Source organism: Diadema antillarum, unplaced genomic scaffold (genome assembly GCF_040938485.1).
Source record: "Diadema antillarum isolate AM-2024a unplaced genomic scaffold, OU_Dant_1.0 seq00002270_RagTag, whole genome shotgun sequence".
In the NCBI taxonomy this organism is placed as follows: Eukaryota; Metazoa; Echinodermata; class Echinoidea; order Diadematoida; family Diadematidae; genus Diadema; species Diadema antillarum.
In genome coordinates, this window is record NW_027272898.1 from 2552 (window position 1) to 14047 (window position 11496).

Here is an 11496-nt window from a genome sequence, read left to right on the forward strand (position 1 = left end):
AATTGATACAATCACATTTCTGCTTCCTCCATTTTTTCTCAAAATTCAGGGGAAATGATTGTACAGGCCATCCCCCCTCCTCCACTTCAGGGGGGGGGGGGATATATCCCCCCCCATCCCCCCCCCCCCCCCCGGATTTACGCCCATGGTTCAAAGTTAGATACTATTTTGGCTTGGAATTCAAGAGCTGCACATGTTTTTTCTATGTGTTGTGGTGAGTGTCCTGAAAAAACTGTTTTTACAATCTTTGTTAATCAACATTTCGTGACATTCATCCCATGCAACCTTTGAGAAATTTGTTCCTGTCACACTGGATACAAATACTCCTTTTCTTAAGTGCCAAATAACATACTCTGGCAGACTGTACAGACTGACATATTGTACTGAACTGAAATGTAATGGATTAAAAAATGAGTGATTCTGTCTATCAAAGGCATGAAAAATTGGAGCCATAGATTTGAGGGCAGCAATTCTAAGATTCCAATTACCTGTTCGAATTGCTAAGTGTAGATTAATGTAACATAAGCAGTCTCTTGAGAGAAATTGATGCCAAAATCGAAAAGTTTCGAGTTTAGCAGACATTTCTTTGCTAAACACTAGGAACTCGTCATGAAGAGCATTTAGAATTTGTGTCTGAAAATGCCTTTGTTGTTTTAGAAATTCAGACACACCTTTATATACCCCATCTTCATGTCTTAGACAAGAAACAACTTCGCCAACCTTTTGAATGAATTCTTCTCCACTGAAGCCATCACATATCCTTTCTTTGTATGACAGAAAACAACTTAGCTGTACCATAAAAATGGCTTCAAACACTTGTAACAGAAATTGGTGTGTATACGGTTAAAATTCGAATAATTCCCTAAGCTTGACAATGTGGACAGTTTGTGTGTTAACTTTGCAACATCTTTTAACCCAGCGTCCCACAATACAATTAAAATTTCCTGATAATTCTTGAGTACATGCCAATCGCCTAAGTATGGGATAACCCAATCTAAAGATTCTCCAAATTCTTTCTTAAAGGTAGGGAATCCCATTTGCATGCCTTAAATGAAGAGTTGTGTAAACACAGTGGTATGTTGAAGAGAGTATCATTTTAGAAACTCCCATAAAGTATTGAAAGTGGAAGGTAACATTTAGTACATTTTTATTGACCGTTAGATTTTGAATTGAATTTTTTTCGGGGCTCACCGTAAATTCCAGTACATTACCCATGCACTGCATGTGTGTCCATCATGTATATTTTGTGAATAAAGTTCATCAAAACTTACAAACATTTCTATATACATTCTTGCCACACACTCTATATGTTATTACATCAGCTCTTATACTTTTAGATTTGTGTTTATAGATAAAAAATACAGAAGACTGCAACAAAAAGGCTAAAGTGTGGCTGACACACAGAACTACTGAGTAGTTGAGTTTTGTGCATTATTCAAATTGCAGATAACTGTTGACTTCCAAATTTCTAAGCAGTGGCCTAAACAAGTCCCCTGAGGTTCATATTTAATGTTTTGCTGCATTTTGGGAGTTCTGTAAAAGGTATCCCCTACCTTTAAGATTAACAAGAAGTCGAATTGTTGCACCATCCCCAACTACACTGTATGTGATTATGTCTTTTCCAACTTTAAACGTATCATACGAGGTGTGTCAGAAAAGTTCCAGGACTGGTGTCATAAAAGATTTATTTCAAATCCAAACTACAAACTAAGAGATTTCACCTTCAAAGTAATCTATCTTGAGTATGTAACTGTGATCTTAGCTCTCTACAGCAAGCAGAATTTTTCTTATTAATTTTATATACACATCCTCTGTTTCACGTCGTTCCGTAATGAGCACAGACCAACGGACAAACTTGAAGTTTCTGGTAAGGTTGGGGAACTCTATAAGAAGTGCTGAAAGTGCTGCAGCGAGTCTACGAAGACGAGAAGATGTCACGCTCGTGTGTTTTTAAGTGTTGCAAGAGGTTTAAAGAAGGATGAGAGGACGTGGAAGATGACCCCGGGAGCAGAAGGCCCTCAACGACCAGGACTTAGGTGATGACTGGTATTAAATGACTCTCCCTAGCAAGTCTGGTTTGGTTTCAAGTTTCAAGGCGCTTGATGATGTCCTGGCAAAGTTGAATGCGTTGATTCTTCTGGTCATCACTCATGAGTTTTGGCACCATCTTTGCACAGATTTTCCGCATGTCTAGATCTTCAGTAAGAATCTTCCAGACGCTGTCCCGATTCATGCCTAGCTCATTTGCCATTATTCGAAAAGTCAGCCAACAATTGCCACGCACCATCTGCCTGACGCGCTCAATGTTGACTTTAGTCCTGGTTGTTGAGGGCCTTCCGCCCCTATGGGGTCATCTTCCACGTTTTCTAATCCTTCGTTAAACCTCTTGCACCACTCAAAAACACAAGTACATGAATTCGTATAACCTCCGTAGACTTGCTGCAGCACTTTCAGCGCTTCGACAGAGCTGCCCAACCCTACCAGAAACTTCAAGTTTGTTCATTGCTCTATGCTCATTGCGGAACGACGTGAAACAGAGGATGTGTGTATAAAATTGTGTAGAAAAAATCTGATGGCTGTAGAGAGCTAATATCACAGTTATATACTCCAGATAGATTACTTTGAAGGGGAAATCTCTAAGTTTGAAGTTTGGGTTTGAAATGAATTTTCTATTTTACCAGTCCTGGAACTTTTCTGACACACCTCGTATAAAAGGCCAAATGAACGTTTCATTGTTTCGGGAGAATCTGCTTTTTCAACATGTAAGAAAACTTTGATTTCTCAACTTCCTTCGAATCTTGTAGGGCTACTTTGCATTTGAAACTTGGAATTATACTAGGAATGTTATTCTTACGTAATAGAATCTTTCTACAACATATCGAAAATGCTTCCTTATAAACTGGTAGTTCGGCTTTAATTTCTGAATCAGTTAATGAAATGTGTTGCTCATTACGTTGTGGTCTGATAGAGGTTGTAAATACAGGAATATCAAATGTTTGATGAAATGGCACAACGAGATCAAATTCGGCTAGTCTTCTTCGAACTTTTGGGTTTTTTTAACTGGGACGGAAGATTGTGTTTGACTATCCTCTATGCTAGGGGGTGTAAAGGAGTTTTCCTCATCATGCGACCTGTCAGAATCTTTGCATAGTACATGTAGTTGCTCACGTTCGTATAACCATTCAGATTTGGGTTTAGGTTGCTGAGCCATAATTGACGTCCCGTGCCAACTTCGACCGTAACTGCCGCATATGGAGTGAGAACATCAATATTATCTTTGGACACTATAGTAAATGCAGAAGGTTTAAGTTCAGTTAAAGGTCCAGATTCAGTGCGCTTGTCATGAATATGCTGCAAGAATCTGTCTAAAGTGCTCTCCGACCAAGCAAATCGAATATGGTTTAAAATTCTCAGTAACTTCGTTGAAAGGGGCATTCTTTTCACGCAGTTTGCAACTATGATTTGCAGGGGATAGTTATTGTCCTCATGCATTACCAATTGTAAAAGAAATATAGTTGCAGCTCTTCTTTGTTTTCTCCTATGATATGAATGCCCTTCTTCAGAAGGAAATTAGATATATTCTTTGCATATATCTATATCTGTCTGAAAATTTGATCTCCTCCGGACAAGCTGTTATCATACAAACAATGTTCCAAATAAGGGGGTTGAATAGCTTATATGCACATTGGGTTAGAGACAAAAGCGCTGGTAATGCGTTTTCCTTGTTTGCGTAAAGAATCATTGCAGTACGATGTTATGTTTCTAAACTGTGTGTTAACAGCAGATTGTGTATCAGCAGACAACTGAGATTCTCCTTCTGTCATCTCGACATCGTCACTTCCTTCGCTTCTTTGGATCATGTGAAGTTTTGAGTGTGACAAATGCCAGACATTTAATATGTCATCATGTGATAGATTCGAATGATAATAAAACAATCCGTGCTTTCGTGCAATTCGATGTGAATGCAACAGATCACCAAACTTATGAATTATTCTACCATTTATATACGATGGGCTTTTTTGCATATTGTGATGATTGAAATCTTCCTTACAGAGCTTCTTAATTTCGGGCACTGTCATAGTAGTCGCACACTTTTACAAACAAGAAACATCCATCATCTTTGCATAATTTACATACATAAAGGAAAGCATCACACATAACTTTCAGTTGTATTGTTTCCTGGTCAGCTTCTGCATATTGTGCAGCCTCTTTTTGTAAAGTATCTTGTAGCTCATCAGTTGAAGATGCTGGTTTATTCATGTGCTTTAAACAGTAACTGTAACACGGGCTACATAATATGCTATCTTCATTTAAGGTCAAATTTTCATTGATATTCAAGAGTCTGTCCATATCTATATCGATTATGGAGGAATATGAATATCTTTTGTCTTCTGTCCTAAGGTTATTTTCATAAACTGAGCAGGATTCCCAGTCTACAAAATGCGATAATTCCGTTCTGTGTTTCATACATAATGGTACTGTGTCTGGAATAGATCCTACAGAAAAACAAGCATTAAAAGTTTCAATGCTGCAGTGACAGTCTCTCTGAGACGTGTTTAAGCAAATGTCATGATTATGACAAGAAACACTCTGTCCTTTCTTTCTTCCTATTTTTTTTTTTTTTGGGATTGTAGGTGGGATTCTTAAGTTTTTTAGTGCATTTTGCCATGCACTTTAACCAAATGCAACTTTCTCGTTCAACATCACATAAATGCATTATGAATTCAATTAATTCTTTTGATCTACCAGGTAATTGCTGATAAATGAACATTTCTAACAGATTTACAATACATATTTTACACGGACCGCATTCCTGCTTTTAACAAGCAGGTATGGGTCTTTTTTCACCCCAATGATAGTACAGACGTGAAAGTGTGATGGGAAGGTAAAGAAGATAAAGCCTGGCTGCTGCGTGAATCTGGTGGCCTACCAGATGGCTGGACATCTTCGCTCGACATCATGGTCAGAAGTTGGCACGGTGTCGGAGGGTGAATCTGGTGGTCTACCAGATGGCTGGACATCGTCGCTGGACATCATGGTCGGCGATGGAGAAGTTGTCAAAATGTCGGAGGATGAATCTGGTGGTCTACCAGAGGAGGCAGGACATCGTCGCTGAAGTTTGGGTTTGAAATGAATTTTCTATTGTACCAGTCCTGGAACTTTCTGACACACCTCGTATAAAAGGCCAAGTGAACGTTTCATTGTTTCAGGAGAATCTGCTTTTTCAACATGTAAGAAAACTTTGATTTCTCAACTTCTTTCGAATCTTGTAGGGCTACTTTGCATTTGAAACTTGGAATTATACTAGGAATGTTATTTCTTATGTAATAGAATCTTTCTACAACATATCGAAAATGCTTCCTCATAAACTGGTAGTTCGGCTTTAATTTCTGAATCAGTTAATGAAAAGTGTTGCTCATTACGTTGTGGTCTGATAGAGGTTGTAAATACAGGAATATCAAATGTTTGATGATATGGTACAACGAGATCAAATTCGGCTAGTCTTCTTCGAACTTTTGGGTTTTTTTAACTGGAACGGAAGATTGTGTTTGACTATCCTCTATGCTAGGGGTGTAAAGGAGTTTTCCTCATCATGCGACCTGTCAGAATCTTTGCATAGTACATGTAGTTGCTCATGTTCGTATAACCATTCAGATTTGGGTTTAGGTTGCTGAGCCATAATTGACGTCCCGTGCCAACTTCGACCGTAACTGCCGCATATGGAGTGAGAACATCAATATTATCTTTGGACACTATAGTAAATGCAGAAGGTTTAAGTTCAGTTAAAGGTCCAGATTCAGTGCGCTTGTCATGAATATCCTGCAAGAATCTGTCTAAAGTGCTCTCCGACCAAGCAAATCGAATATGGTTTAAAATTCTCAGTAACTTCGTTGAATGGGGCATTCTTTTCACGCAGTTTGCAACTATGATTTGCAGGGGATAGTTATTGTCCTCATGCATTACCAATATTGTAAAAGAGATATTATAGTTGCAGCTCTTCTCTGTTTTCTCCTATGATATGAATGCCCTTCTTCAGAAGGAAATTGGATATATTCTTTGCATATATCTATATCTGTCTGAAAATTTGATCTCCTCCGGACAAGCTGTTATCATACAAACAATGTTCCAAATAAGGGGGTTGAATAACTTATATGCAGTCTGAAATTCGAATTCAGCTAAGGACATTGGGTTAGAGACAAAAGCGCTGGTAATGCGCTTTCCTTGTTTGCGTAAAGAATCATTGCAGTACGATGTTATGTTTCTAAACTGTGTGTTAACATCAGATTGTGTATCAGCAGACAACTGAGATTCTCCTTCTGTCATCTCGACATCGTCACTTCCTTCGCTTCTTTGGATCATGTGAAGTTTTGAGTGTGACAAATGCCAGACATTTAATATGTCATCATGTGATAGATTCGAATGATAATAAAACAGTCCGTGCTTTCGTGCAATTCGATGTGAATGCAACAGATCACCAAACTTATGAATTATTCTACCATTTATATACGATGGGCTTTTTTGCATATTGTGATGATTAAAATCTTCCTTACAGAGCTTGTTAATTTCGGACACTGTCATAGTAGTCGTACACTTTTACAAACAAGAAACATCCATCATCTTTGCATAATTTGCATGCATAAAGGAAAGCATCACACATAACTCTCAGTTGTATTGTTTCCTGGTCAGCTTCTGCATATTGTGCAGCCTCTTTTTGTAAAGTATCTTGTAGCTCATCAGTTGAAGATGCTGGTTTATTCATGAGCTTTAAACAGTATCTGTAACACGGGCTACATAATATGCTATCTTCATTTAAGGTCAAATTTTCATTGATTTTCAAGAGTCTGTCCATATCTATATCGATTACGGAGGAATATGAATATCTTTTGTCTTCTGTCCTAAGGTTATTTTCACAAACTGAGCAGGATTCCCAGTCTACAAAATGCGATAATTCCGTTCTGTGTTTCATACATAATGGTACTGTGTCTGGAATAGATTCTACAGAAAAACAATGCTGCAGTGACAGTCTCTCTGAGACGTGTTTGAGCAAATGTCATGATTATGACAAGAAACACTCTGTCCTTTCTTTCTTCCTATTTTTTTTTTTTTTTTGGATTGTAGGTGGGATTCTTAAGTTTTTTAGTGCATTTTGCCATGCACTTTAACCAAATGCAACTTTCTCGTTCAACATCACACAAATGCATTATGAGTTCAATTAATTCTTTTGATCTACCAGGTAATTGCTGATAAATGAACATATCTAACAGATTTACAATTACATATTTTACACGAACCGCATTCCTGCTTTTAACAAGCAGGTATGGGTCTTTTTTTCACCCCAATGATAGTACAGACGTGAAAGTGTGATGGAAAGGTTAAGAAAATAAAGCCTGGCTGCTGCGTGAATCTGGTGGCCTACCAGATAGCTGGACATCGTCGCTGGACGTTATGGTCGACGATGGAGAAGTTGTCAAGATGTTGAAGGGTGAATCAAGTGGCCTACAAGTGGTCTGGACATCTTCGCTCGACATCATGGTCGGCGATGGAGAAGTTGGCACGTGTCGGAGGGTGTATCTGACGGTATACCAGATGGCTGGACATCGTCGCTGGATATCATGCTCGGCGATGGAGAAGTTGTGAAGATGACGGCGGATGAATCTGGTGGCCTACCAGAGGGCTGGACATCGTCCCTGGACATCATGGTCGGCGATGGAATAGTTGCCAAGGTGTCGGAGGATGAATCTGGTGGTCTACCAGATGGCTGGACATCGTCCCTGGACATCATGGTCGACGATGGAGAAGTTGGCAAGGTGTCGGAGGATGAATCTGGTGGTCTACCAGATGGCTGGACATTGTCCCTGGACATCATGGTCGGCGATAGAGAAGTTGTCAAGATGCTCGTTAGATCCGTCTGGATTTCTGAAGAATTACTGGAGTTGGATGGGTGCTATACCATACAAAAAGAACATAATGTAAACGTGGTAATTTTTCAGAATGTACACTCGGTAGCTCTTCAAAAGGTATGTATTTCACAGTAATTTACGTTGTGATGAGAATGATATTGCCCCAAAAAACCGTGGTGTAAGATGATATTTCATTTAACATTGTACTGAATATCAATTGCAGGATGAATTGTTGTTGAAGGTTCAATTTTATGTGTTTACGGTATATATTTTTTTGATAAGTTACTCAAAGACTTTAGTATTTATTATGCAGATTAATGTCAAAAAAGGTTGCAAACTCAAAAATTTTCTCAGCATTGTCGTATCCGTACTAGTGGAGCTGGAGGAATCCATGAATGGGTCAGAAAATATTGAGTAATTTATTTGGAAATTTCCCTCTAACTTGACATGAATGTTTGCATGTAAGTCATCACAATAATGAACCTGAAAACTCTAAATTTAGTTGTTTGAAAATTGTAACAGATTGTATAAAATCATATTGGTGAAGGCCCTACATATATCACCACTGTTTTCTTTGAGTGAATAAAGGCATTAAAATGTTAAATAATAACATGATTTAATCTAGAATACATAACTTTGCTTTCATGTCAAATTTAAGAAGTCAAATGTGTCAACATTGATCATTTAGAACTCTGAAAGTTATTGAAAATAAAGATACCTTCCTTTTCCTACGCCGACGGACAGTTCGCTTTCTTCGCTTCGTCCGCTTTTTATTGCCCTTTTTCTTTGGATGTAGGGAGATCGTTGGCATGGAAGTTGTGTTTTTGAGATTATCCTATCATAACGAGCAACATTGATTTCACGGAAGGGGATGAAGGAAACTATCTTCCTACCAATGTGCTGATGTGGAGGCAATTTCGGCGGATCTGGCACATACGAATACCTGCGGGGATTGATAAACCCTGGGGATGTCCATTTCGTTTGTAGTTTCTTTTGATTCCATTTTCTTTTTCTTTTTTGGTGTCTGTTAAACCGCCGCGCTGCTTGCCGTATCTCTCCCTCCTCGTGTACACATACAAGTCCAAATCCATCTCCTTCCATGGCTCTTTCTTGCTCTTTTGCTTCAAAGCTGCACACTGTTTCTCAGTTTATTAGGTATCCATTTTCGAAATGAAGTAGATCTACTAGCTGACGAACATTCACGAAATTTATGAAAAAGGTACAAATCTAAAGAAAACGCTAGAAATGCCTTGCCTGGTGGCAGGAGATGCAGTCCATCTTTAAAGAACAAGTAAACAGAATCAACGAAGTCGCGAGAAAAGTCGACGTACTCACATCCTAATCTTTTACATAATAATTCAAGTCCACAATTGAATATTAGTGAGCGTTCATACAATTCCTGCGAGTCCCAACGGGGAAGAATTCCAGAAAATACAATAGATGCAGATCTGAATAGTTCCGACAGTGTATGAAAGAGATTCAGATAATGCTTCTCCTCTCTCTCCCATAAGCCGAACTTCAAGTTGTTTGTTCCAACATGCACAAAGACATAATCAAGTTCTTCGTCAAATACAATATCATGTAATTTCTCTCTGATTGATGTACGAATCGTCTCTACAGTTGCCCCCGGAAAACAGAGAACACTGAAAATTTAGTCAACGTCAAGATGTAGGAGAAATTCTTCTAAGTCTCGCAAAATTGAGTCTCCAATGATCAGAACTTTATTCGGTCTGCTGCAGGACATGTCTGTATATCTAGCCGATGGAGAAGCGGTCTGTCGTTGTGGTCTGATGTGTCCTGTTGAAATGAAGGACAGATCAAAGAGGATAATTTATTGCGCACTTAGGCATTTATCTTTGAATTATGGCTCAAATAATAATCATCATCATTAAGTATAGGGTGTGATATGCAAGCAGCACGTGTATAAATGAGCCCATGCATTATTTCGTGTAGATTGTCTAGGCCTAAGATGGTGACTTAATGTGAGGATCAGATACTTTTACAATAATAATTTTCACAACTGAATGTTATGCATGTGTCAAACATGTTATTCAATTCTTTTCCATGCCAAACGAATTTCATTTCCAATTGTTCAGATCGAGGCTACAAGATGCCATAAATGTAGCTGGATCGCGACACAGTTCGTATAACATACACACAGTATATCCAATCTGATAAAGAGATATTCATTGTGTAGAAACTGTCTAGATCTAAAGTAGTCATTACAAAAAAAAAGACAAAAATAAAACAAATCTATCCACAGAAATGGATGGACCCTGTATTAATGATAATCTCATAAACATTATGGCATGCACTCTCAAAGCATTACGTCAACTAACAATATTGAAGTGGGTGTTCCCCTTTTAGTTATGTAAACCAAACTTTCCTCGAGTGAATGCACTTTACATAGAGCGAAGCACAACGTCAACTACAACATTGGAGTGGGTGTTCCCCTTTTAGTCATGTAAACAAAACTTTTCTCGAGTCAATGTACTTTACCTAGAGCGAAGCACATGTGCACACCTTTTTTGTGTGTGCAATTAGTATGCAATGTACTTATGACTATAGGATACACAATCATGTATATGTACCAGCACACTAGTATACAGCGATAACTAATGCAGCAAGAACTTTTTTTTTTCGTCTCTGAATATTTCGCAGAATCTCGGGTGCCGAGAAGGACATGCGCAAAAACCTGCGCCTACGATAAATTTTTGATTTGAGCTCATTAACAGCGGTGTTGCGGTCTGACTGTGAAACGGTGCTCTGCTCGCACGTCGTGTTCACTTAACGAATCACACCCCAGGCAGACGTCCGTCTAGAGTGCGCTCGGGTGACGTCTGGAGAAGTTTGGTATGAAAGGTATACATGTACTAGTTTCTCGCCATCTATAAGCAAAAACCTTTGATAACTGCTAACATTCTAGGGGGGAAATGAAATTCTGTGAAATCTGTGCCACCTGCCTCTTTTTCGTCGGACTGGCTGCAGATATGGTGGCCAGCCAGGGAGAAAAATTTCCGATCAAACTCGAGAATGGTGGTTACTCTGACGTCCTGATTGCAATCGTCGAAGGCGTCCCGGAAAACCAGACCTTGATCGAGAACATCAAGGTGTGTATACCGACAGAGACCATTTGTCTATGACGGTGGTGAGTGCAATGATGATGATGATGATGATGTGTGTATGTTTGGTGCTTATGGGTGTTTATTTTACTAGTAGTTGGGAGATACCATGGCGGAGTGGTTTGTTGAGCACTGCACTGTCACTGAGGAGGGCAAGGGTTCAATCCATGTCATGAGCGAAGATCGGGGATAAAGGAGTTAAAGATGGCTCAGAAGACTGCATGAGAATTCAAGGTTGAAGGCCGCCGCGAGCGATTTTTTCCCCATAACTTATTTATATTTTAGCTTCTCCCCTAGCTTATGTTTTTGATTTATCGCTTCTGAGTGGTTCTTATCCTGATTTATTTAAGGTTGCCAAAGTTATTCCAATATCTAAAAAAGATGACCCTCATTTAATTAGTAATTACCGTCCCATATATTTATTAGCCAACATTATCAAAAATATTGGAAAAATTGAATAGATTATACTCATC

The 11496-nt window shown here is 38.8% G+C and overlaps 2 pseudogenes; both read right to left on the reverse strand.

The window, feature by feature from the left end:
* Nucleotides 1-3570: 3570 nt before the first annotated feature.
* On the reverse strand, nucleotides 3571-5034 carry LOC139714435 (uncharacterized; annotated as a pseudogene).
* Nucleotides 5035-5565: 531 nt separating this feature from the next.
* On the reverse strand, nucleotides 5566-7202 carry LOC139714436 (uncharacterized; annotated as a pseudogene).
* Nucleotides 7203-11496: the final 4294 nt, after the last annotated feature.